Genomic DNA, 8,715 nt, shown 5'->3' on the forward strand with positions numbered 1-8,715 from the left:
TACCTTCCATGTGCCTCAATTTGCTTATCTGAAAATAGGAATAAGTACTGACCTCAAAGAGTCTTCTTGAGGATGAATTGAGTTAGTAAATGTAAAGTCCTTAGAACAGTGTTCAGCAGTAGGTACTTTTTATAAATGTTGGCTATGATTACTAACTTTTGGTAGCATCTAAGTCTAAGGTAGACTTAGCCTGGAGTCTCTAGAGCTGGAGAGGGGAATGTGGTGGTCTTGAGCAGAAAGGCAAGATAGATCTCCCTTTATATTCCTCAGAGTCCTGGATGTTTTAGCATTTATTTTTCTCTTGGTGGTAGTTGTACATAAAGTTAATGACATTGAAAGTTAATAGCTATTGAGATTACAGCAAATCCAGGAAGGAGTCCATTCTGTTGCTCTTTGACTTTCCAATTTTGATTCTGATTTTGAGTCAACACTGCAGGGTTAATAAGCAATTTATAGGATAATTTCCAGAAGTAGTAAAAGCTTTGGGGCGCCTGGCTGGCTCAGTCAGTAGAGTGTGCGACTCTTGATCTCAGGGTTGTGAGTTGGAGCCCCACGTTGGGTATAGAGATTACTTAAATCTTTTTTTTTTTTTTAATAAATAAAAGCTTTGACTTACTAGGTGATAGTTTGCAGAGAATTATTTATAAACAGCATCATTACTAATGTTTTTGTGAATTCAGGTCATTTGGATAAGAATACTTACAGTAATTTTTAACCCACTGTAAACATTAAGAGCAGTGGTGCTTCTTATGTACTTTATGTTTCACACTTAATTTAAAATTTTTTGACTGTGTAGTATTTCAGATAGGTAAGTATAAGAAAATATAACCAAGTCCCCCACCACTGTATTGAACAAATGCTAACATTTTGTTTTATTTGTGTCAGATTTGTTGGTTTTGACTTTAAGGAAATAAAACATTACAGATACAGATACAGCCTTTTCCTCACTGAAATATAGTTAGATTTTTTTGCACTTTCACTATTGCAAGATAGTACTGAAAAAAACATTTTTGTGAAATGTGTGAAGGCTTTTCTAGGATATACCACTAGAAGTGGAACTGTTGGAATGTGAAATAATTCACATTTTCAGTTGTAACTTAGGTATTACAAATTGGTCAGTAAAGTGCCTGTACCGGTTTAGTCTCCCACCAACAGTATGTGGGAGTCCCTATTGGTGCATATTCTTGCCAATGGGGCATATTCTTGCGACTTGATGTTATTGGACCATTGCCAATCTGATGGGTTTGAAATAATGTCTGGTGTGTTTTTATTTTATATTTCTCTAATGCCTAGAGAGGTTCGTGATCTTTTTCTGTATTTATTGGACATTTAGTTTTCTCCTAGTCTGTATTGTCTGTTTATATCCTTTGCCAGTTTTTCTATCGTGGTGTTTCTTTTTCCCGTAGAATTGAGGTGCTCTTTATTCTGGATACTAATTCCTTGATATTTGTATAGATTGCAGATGTCTTCTCCCTGTCCATGGCTTGTATTTTCACTTTATGATTTTTGTCATACAAAAGTTTATCTTAACCCTGATTTAACTTTCCTCATGGTTTGTGCTTTTTGTGTCTTAAGAAATTCTCAGTATCATAAAGATGTTCACCTCTGTTTTTCACTTTTAGGTCTTTAAGCCATTGGCAATGTATTTTTGTATATAGTTTGAGGTAGGGACCTAATTTTTATATTTTTCAATGTTCATACCCAATTTTCATAGTACCCTTTATTTAAAAGTTCATCTTTTAGGGGCTCCCGGGTGACTCAGTCAGTTAAGCAGCCAGCTCTTGGTTTTGCCTTAGGTCATGATCTCGGGGTCCTGGGATCAAGCCCTGCCTTGGGCTCCGTGCTTAGGGAGTCTGCTTGGGGATTCTTTCTCTCCCTCCCTCTCCCTCCTCCCCCCCCCCCCGCTTGTGTATAATAAGTAAATAAATCTTTAAAAAAATAAATAAAGGACACCTGCAGTTAAGTGTCTGACTCTTGGTTTCTGCTCAGGTAGTGATCTCAGGGTCCTGGGATGGAGCCCCCCGCATCAGGCTCCATGCTCATTTCCTCTCCCTCTGCCCCCCGCCCTCATGCACATGCATTCTCTCTCTCAAATAAATCTTTTAAAAAATAAAAGTTCATCTTTTAGTCATCTCTGTCATATGTCAAGTTTCCATATTAGTTGTAACTCTGTAAGCTCTATACCAGCACCATAATAGCCCTATCTTTCTTTAATTATATGTAACTTTCCAGTAAGAATTACTGTCTGATAGGATAAGTACCATAGCACCATCATTATTTTTACTCAGTTGTCTTAGCTATTGTGAGCCCTATACTCATATAAATTTTAGGATCAGCTGGTCGTTTCTAAAAACCTTTGTGGGACTTAATTGAAAAGAATTGCATTCAATTACTAGATCAATTTGGGGAAATGATCATATTTATAATACTGAGGCTTTGTATTTATGAGCACAGTGTATCTCTCCATTTAGGTCTTTCATGTCCATCAAAGTTATAATTTTCTACATAAAGATTTAGATTTATATCTTTGTGCCTTGTAGCCTTTGTTACTATTATACATAATAACATTTAAGTTATACTCAAATTATCATTTTCATTGCTGATCTAAGGACTTCTGACTTATCTATTGATTTTCTACGTGGTAACCTAAGCCGCATTAATTTTAATAATTTGTAGATTCTATTATTTATGTGGAAAAGTATGCCATATATAAATAATAGTTTTGTTTCTTCATTTTGTTTGGAAACTAAACCTTTTTTCTCCTATTATCTTTCTCTAATTATAGTTGCATGGTGATTGTCATTGAAATCCGTGAAAAATAGAAAGTATACGTTCATTTGAAAATACAACAGCTACCATTTTGTTTGAGGATAGCAAACTTAGCCACAAATTTATACCATCTTGTATCTTGGTCATGCATAAAATTTGATCAGTATCAACAATTCTTATGTTGTGGAACAAATTGAAGATACCAGTTAAGGGGCACCTGGGTGGTTCAGTCGGTTAAGTGTCTACAGCCTTCAGCTCGGGTCATGATCCCAGCACTCTGGGATCAAGCCCTGCATCGGGCTCCCTGCTCTGCGGGGAGCCTGCTTCTCCCTCTCCATCTACCCTTCTCCCCTTACCCCCAGCTCATGCTTGCTCTCTCTCTCAAATAAATAAAATCTTAAAAAAAAATACCAGTTAAACTGATGAAAATAAAATAATACTATTACATGGTATATTTTATAATACTGCCATCAGAGTCAATTTCTTACTGTTACAATTTGGATTTTGCTTGTACAAAAATAGTAATTACAAGTGAAACCTCGCTAGTCAAATTTGAAAAGTATAGTTAATACAGTTTCTTAAAAACAGTTTCATTCAGGTATAATTGACATACCATAAATGCATATCTAGAGTATACAATTTACTAAGTCTATATGTATCTGTGAAACTGTCACCACATCAAGATAATAAATCTGTATAAGTCAAACCCAAAATGTAAGCCCTCTCACCATCCATCGCACTTATTTCCCAGCAGCCATGGATTTTTGTCACTGTTAGTTTGCATTTTCTAGAGTTGTATATAAATGCATTCATTCAGTATTTATTCTTTTTGTGGGACTTCTTTCACCCAGCATAATTATTTTGAGATCCATGTTGCATATATCAACAGCCCATTCCTTTTTAGTGCTGACTGTTGTTCTATTGTACACAGTTGGTGTATATGTTCACCTGGTAGATATTTGGGCTTTTTCCAGTTTGAGGCTAATACAAGTGAAGTTGCTATGAACGTCCACATACACGGTTTTTTATGGACATATGCTCTCAGGGGTCAAGAGCTAGGAGTGTGACAGCTGAATCACATGGCAGGATTATCTGTAATTTTTTAAGAAATGCCACAGTGGTTGTACCATTCTAAATTCCCACCAGCAATGTATGAGAGTTGAGTTACTTCACATCTTCAACAACACTTCGTATGGTCAGTCTTTTAATTTTAGCCACTCTAATGGGCGTGGATCTCATTGTGGCTCTAATTTGCATTTCTGTAATGGCTGATGATGTGGACCATTTTTTCATGTGCTTATGTGCCATTTGTATATCATTAGTTAAGTATCTGTTCAAATCTTTTGCCCACTGATTTGTGTTTTTCTTACTGAGTTTTGAGACTTCTTTAGATAGTCTAGACACAAGTCCATTATTGGACTTGTCATTTAATTCTCAGTCTTTCAAAGAGCACAAGTTTTTAATTTGTTTTAAGATTTTTTTTTTTTTTTTGTTAAGTAATCTGTACACCCAACATGGGGCTCAAACTCACAACCCTCAGGTCTAGAGTCGCATGCTCTATAGACTGTGCCAGCCAGGTGCCCCACAAGTTTTTAATTTTGATGAATTCAAATGCATCGTGTTTTCCTTATGGATTGTGCTTTTGGCGTTGCATCTCTGAAATCTTTGTGTAACCCAAGGCCATAAATATTTTGTATTTTTTTCTCTAGAAGTTTTATAGTTTTAGGTTTTACATTTTGGACTGTGGTCCATTTTGAGTTTAAAGTGTGCATGGTATTGATCAAAGTTACTTTTTTTTTTGGCATAAGGATATTCAGTGATTCCAGCACCATTTGCTAAAAAGCTGTCTTACTTCACCGAATTGCCTTTGCACCTTTGTGTAAAAAAAAAAAAGTTGTCCATATATGTGTGTCAATTGCACTGTATTCTTTTCCACTGACCTATTTGTCTGTCTTGATGCTGATACCACGCTGTCTTGATTACTGTAACTTTATAGGTGTTGAAATCAGGTAGTGTGAGTCCTGCAACTTTGTTTTTTTTCCAAGTTGTGCTTAAAAAAAAATACCAGTTAAACTGATCAAAATATATATAGACTGTTAGAGGTCTTGCGTTTCCATATGAATGTTAGAATCAGCTCAATTTCTACAAAAATGGCTCCTGGGGTTTTGATTGGAATTGTGTTGAGCCTATAAATATTCGGAAAGAACTATCATCTTATATTGAGCCTTTGACTTGTGAACATGGTATAACTCTCCATTTTTATAGGCCTTTAATTTCTCTCAACAGTGTTTTGTAGTTTTCAGTGTACAGTCTTACATGTTTTGTCAGATTTATCCCTCAGTAGTTAATATTTTTATGCCATTGTAATATTTTTATACAGAAATACAATTTATTTATGCATATTAATCTTGTATGCTAAACTGACTTATACTAGTAGATATGAACAATCTCATGTTTCCATTCCAAGGTACAGTTTGATTCCCTGTGACAATCCCATAAGCCATCATCATAATCCCAGGAGATCAAAATGACAAATTCATCATTGGTTCTGCTGAAGCTTCTTCCCTTGATGGGAAGATCACTTTCAAACAGGACATGCTTTTCAGGATCCCTTCTTTAGAGAGGAAAATACTTCATCTGATTCATCCACTGATTAGCAGCCATCAGGGTCACTTTGGAGCCAGAAGAAATGCAGAATCTCAGGCCCCACTCCAGACCTCCTGAACCTGAATCTGCATTTTAACATTCCTCTGATGATTTGCACGCATATTAAAGGTTGAGTAGCATTGCTTCCTGTCGACAAAAAGCACCATTGCAGATCCTTTACTCCTGGGCAGATCTGAAAAACCAGCTTTGTTTGTAATTTATCGAAAGGAATCTCAAGCCATTATCCCATATAAGGACTATAAAGACTTTTGGGGCCGTTGCTAAGTTGTTTGAAGAAATAGAGAGATTTACGTGAATTTCAGTCTTTTTACAGCATGTATTGATCTATCATCAGAACTGAGAAGGAAGCTATAAGACCCAGGTAGAGATCTCAGATAAGTGAATAGGACCCTAATCACAATACCATCCTCAAGAACCAGAGAGTGCTTTCCTTTCCCTTGTCTCCTCCATTACACTTCATTCACTCACCTCCTTAACGCCACCCTAGACCTCTTTACCCTAACTGCCCCTCCTCTGATGTCTTTCTGACCAAAACCTGCCATCTTTCCCACTGCATCTCTTTCAGCTTATCAGGACTGCTGGCCAGCCTCCTTCCTTTCCTCCTAATCTCCTCTGACTTAGCTTCTGGTTTCACTTTCTTCCCTACTTGGTGACTCCTCCCTCCTGCCAATATTCTTGACTTCCTTGCCTAGCAGATTCCCAACCGCAGATCATTCTGTCAGCTTTCTCTGGTCCTACCTTCAGACTGCTGAGTTCTGCTGGAAAAATCACTCAGCTGTGCAGACTGATACTACTTTGAATGTCTAGAATTTTGCTGGGTCCCCCTGGCAGTCCTTCCCAGGCAGCTCTCACCCATTCTCCATTTGTATGCGTTTCCTGAGGCTGCTATAACAAATCGCGACAAACCTGACAGCTTGACACAACAGAAATTTGTTCTCTCTTGGTTCTGGAGGCCAGAAAGCCAAAATCTGTTTTCCTCTGTGAAATCACGGTGTCCTCAGAGCCACACTCCCAGAGGCTCTCAGGGAGAACCCACTCCTTGCGGTAGTTACTAGCTTCCCTGGGTTGGGGCTCGATCGCTCTTAGTTGCTGCCTACGGAGTCACATTGCCTTCTCTTATGTGTCTGTGGAATCTCTCTGCCTCCCCTAAGGGTAATTATGATAGCATTTGGGGCCCACTGGATAATCCAAAGTGATCTCATCTCAAGATTCTTAATCACAGCTGCAAAGAGCCTTTTACCAAGGTAACGTTTGCAAACTCCAAGGATTAGGATTTGATATTGTTGGGTGGCCACTATTCAACCTACTATACCATTCAAAAATAATCCCGTTATGAGATAGAACACATATAAAAGTATATGAAAATACACAGCTGTTCAACCAAGAACAGAATGTTACCCACGCCCATCAAACTCCTTTCACTTCCCCTCTCTGATTAGATCTTCAATTCCAAATGTTGTAGTAATTCTTCCTCTTTTTTTTTTTTTTGGTAGCTTTTACATCCTAAATAATATATGGTTTTGCTGCTTTTGAAGTTTATAAAAACAAATGGGGTTTTGGTTTTGTTTTGGTTTTTTTTTTTTTTTTTTTTTGCTTACTTACTTGGACACTTTCTTTTTGAAATTTATCCCTGCCGATGAATTTAGCTGTAGTTTATTAATCCTCACTGATATAGTTTCGTTGCATACATATACCGAATGGATAGACATTTGTATTGTTTGGAGCTTTTGCTCTTATGAGTGATACAGTGAATTGCTGAGTTGTAGGGTAGATGCCTGTTCAACTTAGGGAATGCAAATCATTTCTCAAAATGATTATACCAATTTACATTTCCTCTGGTAGTGGATGAGGGAGCCCGTTGTTTCATAGTTCTACAAACACTTGGAGGTGTTTCAATGTTCAATTTTTGCCAGTTTGGTGAGTATGAAATATTTCACACTGGATTTAACATCCCTGATTATGAATGAGGTTAAGCATCCCTTCTTAATGTTCCTCTTCTTCTTTCTGTGAAATTACTATTTTTGTTGTTTCTGCCTTTTTTCTTACTGATCTGTTATAGTTCCATAATGCTCTGGATACTATTCCTTTCGGTTATATGTGTCACAAATTCTTTTCCCCCAGGTACCTAAAATAAGTCAAGAAGTGTTTGCTTTTTTTCTTTACTCTGAAATAACTTGTATAAGATCAGCATTGTTCGTGCCTTGAATATTTCATAGGGCTTATGAGTAATATCACTGGGACCTAGAATTCCTTTTGTGGGAAGATAATTTTTAAATCACTGTCTCAGTCTTATTTGTGATTATAGGACTATTCAGGTTTTTAAATTTTTCTTGAATCAGTAACATTTTGAGGAATTTTTCCATTGCATCTGAGTTTTCAAATTTATTAGCATGAAATTTGATCCACATTTTTAAAGGATCAATTTTGACTTTATGTGAGCCTTGTTCGTTTGTTTTCTTTCTTTAATTTCTTACCTTCATTAGCCCTTTCTTTCTACTTTCTTTGGGTTTGCTTTGCTGCATTTTTTTTTCCTAGCTTGAAATGGGTACTTAGCTTATTAATTTTTCAACCTTTTTCCCTAATATACACGTTTGTGATTTTATATTTTCCACTATCTAACTGTTTTAGCTTTATCCCACAACTTTTCCATTTGTGGTATTTTTATCATTTTAGTTCTAAATTTATTCACATTTTACATTACAATTCTTTGATCTATTGGTAATTTGGTAATGTGTTTCCCAAAATGGGGTTTTCTAATTTTTTTTTATTGGCTTCTAAGGTAATTGCATTGTGGTCTCTGCAATGATGAGTCCTCTTTGAAACTTGCTTTGGCTTGCTTTTTGACCTAGTTTATGATCAAAAATGTTATTTCATGTGCTTGAAAGAACGTATATTCTATTGAGTGTGGTGTTCTATGGTTTGCCTTATATAATAGGTTAGCAATTTTATTATTTAAACCTATATGTTACGACAAGGATGCCCACTCTCATCACTATGGTTCAACATAGTACTAAAAGTCCTAGCAACAGCAATCAGACAACAGAAAGAAATAAAAAGAATTCAAATTGGCAAAGAAGAAGTCAAACTCTCTCTCTTTGCAGATGACATGATACTTCATGTGGAAAACCCAAAAGACTCCACCCCCAAATTACTAGAACTCATACAGCAATTCCGTAAGTGGCAGGATACAAAATCAATGCACAGAAATCAGTTGCTTTCTTATACACTAACAATGTGACTATAGAAAGAGAAATTAGAGAATCGATTCCATTTACGATA

This window comes from Eumetopias jubatus, unplaced genomic scaffold, assembly GCF_037043125.1.
Source record: "Eumetopias jubatus isolate StellerSeaLion01/CBP00866 unplaced genomic scaffold, mEumJub1_p1.0 scaffold_14, whole genome shotgun sequence".
NCBI lineage: Eukaryota > Metazoa > Chordata > Mammalia > Carnivora > Otariidae > Eumetopias > Eumetopias jubatus.